Source organism: Dromiciops gliroides, chromosome 1 (assembly GCF_019393635.1).
Source record: "Dromiciops gliroides isolate mDroGli1 chromosome 1, mDroGli1.pri, whole genome shotgun sequence".
NCBI lineage: Eukaryota > Metazoa > Chordata > Mammalia > Microbiotheria > Microbiotheriidae > Dromiciops > Dromiciops gliroides.
Genome location: NC_057861.1, coordinates 598,965,495 through 598,980,541, shown reverse-complemented (window position 1 = coordinate 598,980,541; position 15,047 = coordinate 598,965,495). Strand labels below are relative to the sequence as shown.

Genomic DNA, 15,047 nt, shown 5'->3' with positions numbered 1-15,047 from the left:
CCAAAATCACCAGAGAGAAGGCACTAGCATGAAAGGGCATCAGAAAAAAGGCTTCTTCTTAGAAGGTGAGATTTTACCTGAAACCTAAAAGAAGCCAATGTATGTAGGAGGTGGAAATGAGGAGGGAAAGAATGTCATCCCCCTATCTTGGAGAATTCTCTCCCCATCATTCTCAACTGACCCTCCTTTTCAATTGTAGGCTTTTTCTTACTGTATTTAATGTAGGGGATGGTGCATAATAGCCTTTTGATCTCTTGTTGATGCATTGTAGATGTATTCTTTTTTATTATTTTTGGTTGAGAAGAGTGGAGATTATTATTTTTTAACTCTACTCCCATGAATTGGACAGCAATTGCATTGCTGCTGGAATGTGGCACCACAGTAGTTACAGTAGTTCCCCCAGGGCAACAACTCAATTTCTGGTAACTCCAGAAGAATCACTTTAAAGTTAAGCATCTCCAGGGTGGGTCCTTCCTAGTCTGGAGGACATGATGTCTTTCTGTCTTCTCTAGAGGCAACCTTTGCTGAGGATCCTGTTCAGTTGCCATGATCTACTGATGGATTGGACTAATGGTTTAATGGTCTTTATAGTCTGAAGACAGTTTGGATAGGTACGGAAAAGCAAGTTGGAAATACCACTATATTTCATATCTAATTTTTATCTGTCTAAGCTGCAGAGCCATAGAATATGTCTAACATCACACTGGCAGGGTCTGCTTTGGCAGATTGACAGGAAAGGGGATGAGGCAAAGTATTTTCAGGCAGTTTGCTCAGAGGGAATCAGACTAGCAACACTTCCCAGGAGGGCTCAGAGTTTAGAATCACTATGGATTTTTCAAATCATGGATTATTCTTATTTTTTAATGACTAAAAATTAAAAATAATCCCCTTCTACTTAAGTCCTAGTCTTAATAATCACCACTTCCCCAGATTGGGAAACTGAACCACATTCCTGAATTTAGGAAATACAAGAAGCACTTGACCAAGACCTTGGAGGTAGGCCTGAGTACTTGAAAGCTACGACAGTGGGATGAAAGTTCTGAAAGGTCTTGCCAAGCTAGGAAATCTTCCAGTCCAAGGCTGGAAGGGATCATAGAGAATGTTTAGTCTAACTCCTTCATTCTACAGATTAAAAAATTGAGGCCCAAAGGAGTTAATTGATTTGTTCAAGGTGACACACAGAGAGAGTAAGTGGCATAGTTACAATCTAAACCAAGATTGTCTGATGCTAAATTGAGTGTTTTCCCTCTATACCAAGGGTTCTTAACCTGGGGCCTGGGGATTTATCTTTTTTTCTTTAAATCAACAACTCTTTTTTTCAATTTATTTGGCTAGAAATCTTAAACATCTTATGTTATTCATTTAAAAGCATTATCCTGACAAAGGGTCCATAGGCTTCACCACAATGACAAAGGAGTCCATGACAAAAAAAGTCAGAAACTAAATCCCTGAATACCACTCATTACAATGTATACTTGAAAATTTGAAATATTTTAATGGTTTTCTTTTGCATTTCAAAAATTTTATATTTGTTATTTCATTTGATCCTCACAAATGCCCTGTGAAATAGTGAGTTTATTATCATTATCCTTGTTTTATTTGTTTTTTTGCAGGGCAAAGTGACTTGCCCAGGGTCACACAGCTAGTGTCAAGTGTCTGATGCCGGATTTGAACTCAGGTCCTCCTGAATCTGGGACTGGTGCTTTATCCATTGTGCAACCTAGCTGCCCCCATCCTTGTTGGGTTTTTTTGTTTGTTTGTTTTTAGTGAGGCAATTGGGGTTAAGTGACTTGCCCAGGGTCACACAGCTAGTAAGTGTTAAGTGTCTGAGGCCGGATTTGAACTCAGGTACTCCTGATTCCAGGGCTGGTGCTTTATCCACTGTGCCATCTAGCTGCCCTTGCCCTGACCTTGTTTTAGATATGAAGACTCTGATGATGCAACTGGGTGATAAAATTGGAGGGTTAGACCTCAAGTCTGGAAGACCTGATACTTACTAGTTATGTGATCTAGAGCAAGTCACTTAAGTCTGCCTTAGTTTCCTCAAGTGTAAAGTGATAGTAATAATAGCATCTATCTTACAGAGTTGTTGCCAGGATCAAATGAAATAATATTTGCAACATTCTTTGCAACCCTTCAAGTTAAATGTTATTGATGATGAAGAACAAACATATTAGGTGACTTGATGAAGTTCATACAAATAAGTATTGAAACCCAGGTCTTCTGATTCCAAATTAGAATTATACAGATATTTTTGGATTTTATATTATATTATGACCAGTGTAACTAAATTTAGTTACATTCAGTGGGGAAAATTAGCCACCAGACACTTAGAAAAACCAGCAAATGATTTTTTTTCCTACAAAACCTTCATTCATTTTACAAGCGCTTATCAAACCCCTACTATATGCTCTGGAGATCCCAAGACAAAAAGGAAACAGTCCCTTCCCCGAAGGAACTGACATTCTATTAGTAAGAAACAACATATATAAGTAAATGCTATCTAATTTCTGGTGATCAGGGTGGGCAGTAGCAACTGAAGAGACCAGAATAATCCTCCCCTTGGAAAGCAGCACGTAAGCTAAGCCTTAGAGTAAAATCGGAGACACGGATATATTTTCCTGGCTTGGAGAGCAGACTGTGCAAAGGTGCAGAGAGAAGATCCTGCCACATTCATTACTATTTCCCCCTCATTGTGCAGATCTTAGAAACTGAGAATCCCCTTTGTCAAATTGGGGTTTGCCCTGTTAGAGAGTTCTGCTAGCAAGGGCAATCAGAATGGGCTCATAACTGATGCATTACATCTTCTGAGCAGTAGGGGGAGCGTTGTTTCCACTTTCCTTTGGGGTTTTCCAGGTAACACCGTTTGAATAAATACAACTATGTATTTTCAGTTCGTCAGATTCTTTTTTAATACAGTAATTAATGAAAGGATACTTGATACCCCAGAACGGGGAGGGAAGCGATGTTTTTCTCTTGTAAGTTGCTTCCTTGAAATGATGTGGCAAGGTAAATGAGCTCTCCATTCAAAAGCAATGGACTCCCCTGCTTTCCACCTTCTTTTAATTGAAGCAAAGCAGTGGGTGTCTGCAACTGCAGAATATCATCACGCTAATCTTTGGTTGGGCAGATAATTATCAAAACTGATAATGATCTGATTTAGTTCCAGCTCTGAATAATGACTATCCTGGGCCCGTTTAGGTATCAGTGGTAGAGCCCAGTAAGTCCCAGATAAAAGCTGAGCACGGAAGGCGTGGGGTTCCTTGGCATGCAGAAATCTGGCTGCTGCTGCTGCTACTGCTTCTGTCACTGCTGCTACTACTTCTGCCATGGAGGGTCTAATTATAGAGATGGAGGTAATGAAACAGAAGGAGTGTCCTGGGATGAAGGAGCTTCAGGGAGCAAGGGAAGGAATGAAGGTATCCATTCCAAGGTACCCAGAGGGAAGAAAGGTTCTAATGGAGTGAACCTGCAGATTGAAAAAATGAGAGGGGGAAGGAGAGAGAGAGAGAGAGAGAGAGAGAGAGAGAGAGAGAGAGAGAGAATGAGAATGCGAATGCCAAGGAAATGCTCTGCATAGAAAAAACAAGAAAGATTTCTAGGTAGTTAGTTGCTGGTCACTGTACTTTCCCTGTATTTTGGAAGGTTATCTGGGCAGGTGGGTTCAATATTTAAGACACATGTAAAGTGGCCAAGCTAAAAGAGGAAAGGCTAATTCTTTTTTTCTTTTCTTTTTTTTTTTTTTTTTAGTGAGGCAATTGGGGTTAAGTGACTTGCCCAGGGTCACACAGCTAGTAAGTGTTAAGTGTCTGAGGCAGGATTTGAACTCAGGTACTCCCGACTCCAGGGCCGGTGTTCTATCCACTGAGCCACCTAGCTGCCCCTGAAAGGCTAATTCTTGATTAAACTATCCAGTCCATAGGCTAAACTATCTTTTTCACCAGCCACTCTTCATGTGTATTATTAGGGAGATAGTTGCTTGTTTGTTTGTAGGGTATTTTTTTTTTTGAGAGATCGAGGATGTTTTATCATAATCCAGTACAGATATTGGAAAAAATGCTCTCTCTCCTATCTTTTGTCTCATAGAATCCCTGACTTCCTTTAAGATTTACCGTAAGCTTCACCTCCCACAGGAGGGCTTTCCCAGACACTCCCAACTCTTCATGCCTTCCCCTATTAAGGCTACCTTCCATCTATTCTACATGGTATCCCAAAAAACTTTTCTTTAGTCATTTCAATAATGTCTGATTCTTCAGGACCTAATTTTGGATTATCTTGGCAAAGATAATGGAGTAGTTTGCCCTTTCCTTCTCCAGCTCATTTTACAGATGAGGAAACTGAGGCAAATGGGATTATGTGACTTGCTCAAAGGATCACACAGCCAGAAAGTGTCTGAGTCTGAATATGGATTCAGGAAGAGAAGTTTTCTGACTTCAGGCTTGGCACTCTATCCACTGTGACATTTCCTTCTCTAGTTCATTTTACAGATGAGGAAACAGGCAAACAGGGTTAAGTGACTTTCCCAGGGTCACATAGCTAGAAAGTGTCTGATGCTGGATTTGAACTCAGGAAGACGAGCATTTCTCACTCCAGGCCCAACACTCTATTCACTGTGCCAGTAAGACTTTAAACTTTACTAAGAATCTTGGGACTTTAAAACTATTAGCACTAGAGCTTAAAATTGCAATAAGACTTTTGGGACACCCTGCACATTTATCTTGTATATATAGTTTGTCTTCTCAATTTTTCCCATAATTTTCTTGAGGGTGAGGATAGTTTTTGCTTTTTCTTGTATTCCCCTGCATTTAGCAAAGTGCCTGGTACAAAGTAAATGTTTGGTAAATGAAAGTGAGGATAATTCAGGGACAGTCTCTTCATGCTCAAATACTCAGCTGGATTTGTGATCTGATCAACACAGGTTGTTGCTTCCAAAATGCACATCACAATTCAGCCCTGCCTGCCTAGTCTCTGTGACTCTTGTCCACATCCTCCCTTCAATCAATCACAGGGGTCCACTCAGTGAAGTGGGAGACTTTTGGAGGATACCAGTGGAATACCTAGGCTGGGCAATGACTTTTGCTCTAATTACATATCTTTGTTCCAGTCTCCTACCATCTAAGGCATTTTCTCTTGAAGCTTGGTGGCTGGTGGGCAGGCTAACACTTTTAAGGTTTGAAACTGAGCAAAACAGCCATCATATGTAACAATAAAGGTTTCTCTGTGAATGACTTCAGACCTTATAAAGGAGGAGTAGGCTGCCTTCCAACCAGAGGCTTTTCAAAGAAAGTACTGGCTCAGTTGGGGAGATAGGTTGAGTTCTTTTCCATAGAGATCTTGAAGGGCCAGATGCCCACCTATCTTGGATAAATTAGCTATGATCTCTATATTCTCTCTCCTTTTTCACTCTCACAAGATGTACATGAAGGTGCCCAAATCGAAGACATTACTTCACTGGAGTTGCTTATTTTTTTTCTCTTCTAAACAATACTAACTCTTGTTCCTCATTCTTTCTTCCTTTGAGATAATCTGGCCCCAAATATTTACAAACTCCACATTGCTGCTGCTGAGAGCCAGGGAAGACATTGTGCTGTGGCGGCATTTTTTTTTTTGCATCATGTTTCTGCTTTGATGGTTCTAATGCAGATATGAAATCATCTAACAACTTACATTTTGTCTGAGTGAGGTTGCTAAAGTGGAGGCAGCAGCATTTCCCAGGATCAATCCCCATCTCAGAAGTGGTTGGTTAAGCCCTCTGTCGGCTCTCGCCGCTTCCAGCTGAAACAGTGTGGGATCTGAATTATTAATTCTGTGACAAATGAGTTAAGTCATTGCAAAGCCCTGTAGCTGCAGAACTCCTCATTTAGCTTGTTTCTCCCCCAAACTTTCTGAGCCAAATGGCAGCTCAAACATCTCCATTAACCTGAAATTCACCACTAAAGTGTCGGAATCTCTGGATGCCACTAAGTCATTACACTTGGTGTGGAGAGGGCAGGTAGGAGATAAAGGGAGAGAGAAGCATAGGAAATGGTGGCCTCAATGAATGTCTTGTCTCCCAAGGACTGAAGGTGAGACTTAAATTAACTCTGGAGGGATTCATGTGGCCTCCATTGCATAGAGAGTAGAAATTGAGATAATAGATTCAGAGTTGGAAGAAATCATAGAGGTCACACCCCCTTTGTTTTACCAATAAAGATAAAGAAATTGAGGGGCATAGAGGTTAAGTGACTCGCCCAAGGTCACACAGATAAGAAGGGCCAAAACCACAACAGTACAAAAGAAAGAAGTTGGCAGCATCACAAAGAGAGGAAAATCTGATCAGAGAATTGTCCCCAGAACTTTCCATGGTATGGTTAGGTCCTGTTTCTTCTTAGGAAAGGGGTTCCCCTGTTTCAATGACCATACCTTCAGGATCTCTTCTATCTTGGAAGATATACAAGTCTCACACTTGAGACAAACAATGGCATTGATTAAGAAACGCAGCCTTCATCTCCAATATTCCAGAATTATAGATAGGTTATATACAAAGATCAATGGACAGCAGATGGATGGATGGATGGATGGATGGATAGATAGATAGATAGATAGATAGATAGATAGATAGATAGATAGATAGATAGATAAAACATTTAAGGGCTTATTCCATGCCAGGCACTGTGTCAAGTGCTATGGATACAAATACAAACAAAAAAATTTCCCCTATCTTCTGGAAGCTACATTTTAATGGGAGAAGACAGCATGCATTGGGATGCTGGAAAGGAGGAACTACAACCATCCCTAATTGGGGATGCATCCACTGTCCCTGCAGGAAGACAGAGGAGAAAGTGGCCAACCTAATCTTTTGGGCAAGTTCCCCATGGGCTATGATAGCCTCTGATCACCCATAATTATTCAGGGCAGACTTAAATTAATTCAGTTTCTAAGCAAGCAAACTTTTGGGATAGGGCTTGTCCATTAGTGCCCCCTTGCCCTGGTCAGGAACATCAATGCTCCTGGGTGGAGTGAGAGCTATTAGAAGGTCCCAGGGAAGTAGGAGGAGGCCTGCAAAAGCTTATAGGTATTCTAATCTGGTTCCTTTGAAAAGTAGGAGACAATGCCAGTAGAGACTATCTTTTGTCTTCTTTCCTAGTTGTCCGTAAGGAAATCACGGTCCACCTTGCAGCTGTTGAAGTTTGCCCTCAAGTCAGTAAAGCCTTCACCTGCTTAGTTTTCCCTCTTTTTCTTCCTTATTTCTCATAAAGGTCCCTCCATCCCTGATTTTGGCCAAGTTGGGAGACTCTGGCAGCAGCTTCTCTTCTCCCTTCTCATTCTGATCTTACTGTTTTCTGTTCTATGAATGCATTTGATATAACCTTACTGGCTGTGTGGCTCTAGGAAAGCCACTTAATTCCTCTGTGCCTTACTTTTCTCATCTGCAAAATGTCAGGGAAGTACTTTGATAACCTTTTTTGGTCCCTTCCTTCTCTAAAAATCTTATCTATGATCTATGTTCTATGACAGTTTGGATGGAAAGTTCTAACTAGACAGTCCTGGATTGTAGTCAACCATTTTGGGGATCCATAAGAAGATAGAATGAACTCCCTGGCATCTCACCCCATCGTGCAAATGAACTGCCTAGAACTGGCTCCCTCTAGCAGAAGGGTTCTAACCTATTTTGGTGTCATTGATGTCCCCCTTCTCTCTCCCCCACCCCCATCAGTCTGGTGCACCAGACTATGGACCTATTCTCAGAATAATTCCTTTTAATAGCTAATATTATATGTATATTAGTAACTTTAGGTTTGTGAAATAGTTTACAAGTGTTATCTCATTTTATCTTCATAGCAATCCGGGAGGTACATACTATTTTTATTCCCATTTTGTAGACAAGGAAACTGAGGCAGGAGAGGTTAACTGACTTGACTAGGTTTGCAAAGATAGTAAATGTCTGAGACTGGATTTGAACTTAGGTCTTCCTGACCTGACCCCAGCTCCAGTGTTATATCTCTTAAGTTCAGAACACATGGGGGTGGTGAAATAGAAAAACTGGACTAGGATAGAAGTACTTCAAAGTGGATTCATAAATAATGTTAGATTTCAGTTAGAGGCTGGTGGAAAATAAAGATGTACTTTTGTCCTCATTCAAGTTCATGGCCTCCTTGAACTTTATCTGGGGTTTAATGGGGTTTGCCTCAGTTTAAGAACAGTCCTCTAATCTTTAAAACTAGGGTTACTTTACCCATTTCACAACACTGTCTATATCTGGAACCAAACCCCACCTACATCTGGTGTAAGGCACTAAAATTCTAGCTAGTCTGTCTAAAATCTAATGAGTGGTTGCCAATAAATTATAAACCCTAGCAAGAGTATTTAAGTGTTTAAGTATTTATTAAAGGGCATTAGGATCAGAGAGAAAGGTAAAAATCTAACTATTTCTAAGAAACCCATCATCCAACCCGCCATGGAGAGGTCAGGAACCAAAAGAGGAAAAAGCCCTCTGCCAGAGTCCACTTCCTACTCCTCCTCCTCCCAGAAATGGGAGGCTCCTCAAGTTGATTGGCTGGTAGCCTTGATAGGACAGTACCCATGAGCAAACCATCACTTCCTGATGCCAGAAAATGTGGGGACCAATTTTTAATTGGGGAGTGTTTGCTAAGCTGCTTCCTGCAATATTGGGGCAAGGAAGGAGACAGCCTCCCTCAAACAGAGCAGGATTTATTTAACAAGAACGAACTTGAATAAACACAAACAGGATCAGTAGGATTAAGGGAAAGGAAATTGGGGAAAGGGAAATTATACAAACTGAACTACACCACTGCCCAGCAATTCAGCTGAGAACACACAGCAGCATCCTGTTGCCTTCCAGCTTCATGCTAGAATGGCAGAAATCCTCCCTTCTTCCCAGCACACTCCAGCTGACCACACACAGCCCCCAGCCAATTGGCTGGCTTTGTTGACAGTCACATGACTGCCCTCGCTGGGCTTCCAATCATTATAATTTTGCCAGGCCCATGTAGGCATCAGCAAGTGGTGATGATGTGAGGTGCCAGAACCATGGCAACGGCTACAACCAGTGGGTGGAGCACTGTGCCATTTGTGGAGCCCCAGAGGCCAGTGCATGCACCGAGGTTTTTTAAAAAAAATTCTAGCCAAAAGATGGGGTCATAAAAACCTCAAATAGCAATTAATTCTTTACAGACCTTGGCTACATGGCTTGTCCTCAGACTCCTCCTCATGGCAGAGCTTTCCTACAGTAGCTCTCCAGAAGGTGGTATCATTCCAATCCTTACACTAGGATGGGAGAATGTAAGGAGTCCTGGGCTTTTCATTCACCAGCTCTACCTCATGGCTCATACAGTTTTAACTTCAGACATTGGCATCAACACCTGTACTCTGGTGTTCTTCACCAGTGACCAAGACCCAGCCTAATACCCCAGTTCCAGTGACTTGGTTGTTTTTTGTCCAGCAGTCCCCTAGTGCCTCCCATGTTTCCATATGAAGTCAGAGGACTTGTGTTCGAATCCTATCTCTGTCACTTACTGCCTATGGGAACTTGGGCAAGTTGCTTAATGTCTCTGTCCCTCAGGTTCTTCATTTGTAAATTGAGGGCCTTGGACTTAACTTATAAGATCCTTCCAGATCTAAATCTATGCTGCAGTGACCTTGGTTTCTCTAAGAATATGATCCCTCTTTGTCCTACTAGTTCCCTTGGTGTTAGCCCTAAAACCCAATTCTCTTATCTGGGTGCCTATTGTGTGTGACCAAACTTTTCTAATTCTGTTAAAACTTCTTCCTTGTCCTGGTATTTTGGGAGTTTGTAAGCAAGTTTGTCTTCGTATTCTCCATCCATGTTCTTTATGATTCTGCAGTTCCATCATTCCCCTTATCAGCTTTTCTCTTTGCAGAGTGGAGTCCTAATCTTTTCAGTCTGTCACCCCCATTCTATTATCTGTGCCCAGGGCCTCCCATAACCCCTTGATCAGGTTTTCAGGCCTCAGCCATTCTTCTTCTGGTTATTTCCACCACGATGTGAGCCCCAGTCATTCCCCCTTCCTTCCTTCCACTCCACACCCTCTCTTTTACCAGTGCACAGGCTAGAAAGATCTCTCTCTCCTGATGGTTTTCACTGAGCATGCAGAAGGGGCTGCATTAGAGCATGCAGCCTATAGGCAGACCTGAGCCCCTGGCTCTTGCCAGGACTTTTCAAGTTTAGGGTTTGGTCAAATAATTGTCATTAGTGAACAACTGGCATATGAGAAGCCTTGGTCTGGCTGGACATGATGTGTGTGTGTGTGTGTGTGTGTGTGTGTGTGCATGTGTTGTGTACTTGCAGGGGGTCGGGGTTGGGGGCGAGGGAACGGTGGCCTGCTCCCAATCTGTCAAGCCCAAAGACTCAAGGGATGCACTGTGGGAAGACCTGACTGTCCTCTCTGACCTCATCTTTTAAAGGTCAAGTATATATCAGCTTCTCTCAGGAGCCATTTATGATTCTGTCCTTCATAAATCTGTCCAAACTCTTTTAAAATCAATTTAGATTTCCTGCCATGTCACCTCTTGTGGTAATGAGTGCCATGGGTTTATCACCTGCTATATGAAGGAGCACTTCCTGTCATTTTTCCTAAGCTGACCTTCCTCAGCTTTCTAAGGGTGCCCTTTGGCCTTCTAATATTGAAGATGCTCTAAACAAGTCACTATTGATCTTCTACGGGTTGTGTCCAGGCTCTTCCCTACTCTGGTTTCACAGAGTTTGATCATGGCTGCTCTCAACTTTCACCTTTTCAGGGTAAAAATCCTAATTTTTAAGGTCTACCCTCATATAATAGCTCCCCTCCCCTGCCCCACCATCCTTTCCTTTTGAAGAAATGTAATTTTCAGGGAAATATTTTAAACTATGTATTTTATATGAAGAACACTGACAGATGAAAATGTTTCTAAAGGAGGGCGGCTAAAATGATATGGGTTTTGTATAACACATGACAAACAGTTGAAGGAACTGGGATGTTTAACCTAAAAAATACTGGGAAGAGGACATTGTTGTTGTCTTTAAATATTTGTTGGGCATTAACAATGATGGAGGAGGTGGATCTTTTCTGTTGTTTCACGGGTTAGAACTAGGATCAGTAGTTAGTACTTCCCTCCCCAACCTCATTCCCCCAAATTACTTTGTATTTCCTTTGTATCTATTTTATTGATTTATCTGTGGTTTTCTCCTGGTAGAATATAAGTTCTCTGAGGGTAGGCAACATCTTAGTACCCCCAGCTCCTGACACAATCCTTGACACATAATAGACATTAAGAAATGCTTGCTGCTTGTTATTGGGAAGACCTGGTATCAAATCCTGTCCCTGACACCTATGAGTTCTGTGAATGTGGACAAGTCACAATTTCTCTGATTCTCAGTTTCCTCATTTCTAAAATGGGGACTACACTATCACTACCACTGCTGCCACCACCACTACAAGTACTACTGCCACCACTACCACCACCACCACTACCTATAGTGCCATTCTTTGAGACTGTGAAGCTCAAATGAGATATATATGAGTATTACAATGTAGTATGTAAAGTGTTACACTTTATATGTAGTTAAACAAAATACTTTATAAGATCTTATTTTATTTATTTATTTTTGCAGGGCAATGAGGGTTAAGTGACTTGCCCAGGGTCACACAGCTAGCAAGTATGAAATGTCTGAGACTGGATTTGAATTCAGGTTCTCCTAAATCCAGGGCCAGTGCTTTATCCACAATACTTTATAAGATCAAAAAAGAAAAGACAGTGATTGTGTGCTGGATCCATTTGAATCCCAATTCCAGTTTTCTTCTCAAAGTAAGGGAGAACTTTCTAAAATGGAACAGGTTATCTTGCAAGTTAGTCAACTCCCTGTCACTGGAAATATTCAGTGAGAGTCTTGATGGCCACCCATTAGGAACATGGTCACTTGAAGGGGATTTCAACACTTAGAGGAGAGATTGAACTAGATGACCTAAAGGCCTTTCAGTTGAAAAATCAATAGAATGTACTATGCACCTACTATATGCCATGCTGGGGATACAGACAGAAATGAAATAGTCCCTGCCCTCAAGGAACTTATCTTCTATCTAAGGAGAAAACATGTATATATAAATATGTACCAGAATACATCTGGTTTTATCAAGGAAACCGCTAGCAGCCAGAGGGGCAGGACAGACTTCAGGTAGGCCTCTTAGATCCTTTCCAAACTTGAGATTCTCTGAGTCTATAATTCTGCCTTCCTGCCACTGCATCTCTGGATATTAACTATATTGAGGGTTTTCCTTGCTGCAAAGCACAAAAATTCACCTAAGTGGATTATTTAGACTTCTGATATGGGTATAAAAGTGTTTATATAACTTTCTCTGTTTCTTTTTCTCTGTCTCTGCCTCTATTTCGGTCTCTCCCAGTTTTTGTCTCTTTCTTTCCTCTCCTCTCTTCCCCTTCCCTCTTTCCCCTTACTTTTCCTCCCCTCCCTTCCTCTCTCTCTCTCTCTGTGTCTCTCTGTGTTACTCTCTGCCTCTTTTAAGTCTCTGCCTCCATTTATTTGTTTCTATCTCCTCTCCTCTCTTTTCCTTCTCTCTTTTCCATCTTATTTTTCCTCCCCTCCCTTTCTTTCTTCTCTTTCTATCCCTAAATCTGTTTCTCTGTGTCTCTCTTTGTCTCTCCCTGTCTCTGTCTCTGTCTCTGTCTCTCTGTCTCTCTCTGTCTCTCTCTCTCCCCCCCCCTTCTCAGAATTGGAGCTAGAAGGGATTTTAGAGGGCATCTAATCTAATCTCCTCATTTTACAGATGATTAAAATGCAGCCCAGAGATAAGAATTTATTTAGCCCAAAGCCACAGGCCAATAGTAGCAGAGCTAGGGATTTGAACCCAGAGCCTTTGACTCTAGATCCAGGGCTCTTCCTCCTTGTGAATGGCCTCAGTTCTGAATGTTATTTTCTTAGGGTGGGTACTCTTTTACCATATTCCTTCCTATCCTCAGCCTTCCAGTTTACTTTGTACCACGTGCTTTCACCTAGAGACAAGGGTGAGTGGAACCTGATATAGATGAATGAATAAATGATGTGAAATCTATTAAATACCATGTGCAAAGCCTTTTGCTAAGTGATGGGGATACAAATAGAACAATAAGACAATTCTTGCCTTTGAAGAGCTCCTGTTCTAATGGGAATGACAGTTCTCCATGTGTATGGTTTTAACTGTAAGTGAGATGGAAAGGTCTTCTAGCTCTTGGGGTGTAGTGGCAAAGTAGGTGATGATGCCTCTACTTTAATGTTAAGAATCATACCCATTTCTGAGATTGGAGCATTTGTGTCTTCCAAAGACTTTGATAGCAAGAATGTTCTTTTGTGGGTCTTTGGCGTTCTGGGTATCTCACCTGCAGAAGCACTTTCCAGGAAGCATCTGCATCTTCTCAAGAGTGTGGGCAGATCTGGAAGGAGGACCTTGGGCTTACCTATCCACCCGTGGTATTTGGGCAGCAGTTGGTGTTAGGGGTGACACCACTCTGACCACTTCCCTAAATGATGACAGGAGTGTGGCAAGCTTCAAAGCCAACTCATTGTTTTCAAGTGGGACTGTTATTCCCAAGGCTCTTGGTTTCAGAGTCCTGGGATATCTTCAGTGGGGTCTCAAGGGAGGTGTTGGTGGCACTTTGACTTGCCTGATACATGCTATCTCTCATCTCTCTGTCAGGGTACCTAATTGCTTCAGGCTTGGTAAGCCAGGATCTAGCTGGTCCCCACAGTGGGGTTGATTCAGAGTATTTGCATCTGGCCAGTGCCAGCAGGCAGAGGCCCATAAATTGTTAATACGGAGCCATGAGTCCAGGTGGCTAGAAATCAACTGATATTCTCAGGAGTTCTAGAGAGACTTAACTTTTTGGCCAGCAAAGGCCAGCAGCTACATAGGCATTGGGATGAGAAAGCATAGCATGGAAAGATCATTGAATCTCGAGTCAGAGGACCTGGTTCAAATTCCAGTTTTGCTTCCTGCCAAGTCTGTGACCTTAGGCAAATCATTTAAGTACTCTCCAGATTCCTCATCTATAAAATGAAGGGGCCAGACTAAATAATTTCTAAAGTTCTTTTCCCCTCTAATCTATGATCTAATTGCAGATGGAAATAGGAAGTACCAGGCTGACAATGTGAAGATGTACAGAACAGGGTATTGAGTCTGGAAGCACAGGACACTATATTGCCCTCATCACCTGAATTCCTGCCTGACTGCCCCAGCTGTCCTCTCTTCGATGAGCCCAGGAGCCCTAGCCACACTTCTCCTCCATGTCTAGGGAGCTACCGTAGGCTGCCCACAGGAAGACTTAATTCAGTCATGCCTTCTTTTGAAGCATGACTTTGTTCTCTGAGGTTGAAGAAGTCTCTTTCTTGAGTGCAAGCATCTGGAACTCTGTCTCTGGAATTGGTCCAGAGGCTGCCCTGGGATCATTCAGGAAGATCACTAGGTCACAGAGCATGAGATTGGACCCACCCCATTCCTTAGTGGTTCCTATGGAAACCAGGCTCTGGCCCCAGCATGGTGGTCTGGGCCTGTGCTCAGATCAATGTGTAGAGATCAGTGAGCAGCACCATGTTTAATTAGTGCAGATAAAACAGTTCAATGCCACTTTTTCTCCATAACCTTGCTTGGGTGCCAAGCTATAAGAGCAGAGGGCATGAAAATATAAAATGCTGAATTGATTTTAGCCTCCTAAAGTGGTGCAATTAAACAACACTGGTGGATGAGTTTTGTAACCTCAGCAGTGTGATGAGCTCCCATTTTCTTTGCCCACAGACCCCCAGAAGTCAATACAAGATTTGGTGTTAAACAACATCCTGGAAAGTGATTGTGAAGCCTGGGCAGCCAGCATCTTCTACTTCCCTCACTTATGGACCCATCACAAACTAGAGGCAGTTTAGGAATTTGGTAGAGTGACATTACCAAAGACATAGCTGCCTAGACCAGGATGAATTTTCCTAAACTCTTCCATTTTGATTTTCTTGTAACGTGGTTCTGATTACATCTTTCCCTTGCTCAAGAAGCTTTGGTGAGGAGCAGCTA

General features: G+C 42.1%; 1 protein-coding gene across 1 annotated transcript in view; it reads left to right on the top strand.

Moving 5' to 3' along the window:
- HS3ST2 (heparan sulfate-glucosamine 3-sulfotransferase 2) overlaps window positions 1-15,047 on the top strand; it is a 150,739-nt gene that overhangs the window by 7,885 nt on the left and 127,807 nt on the right.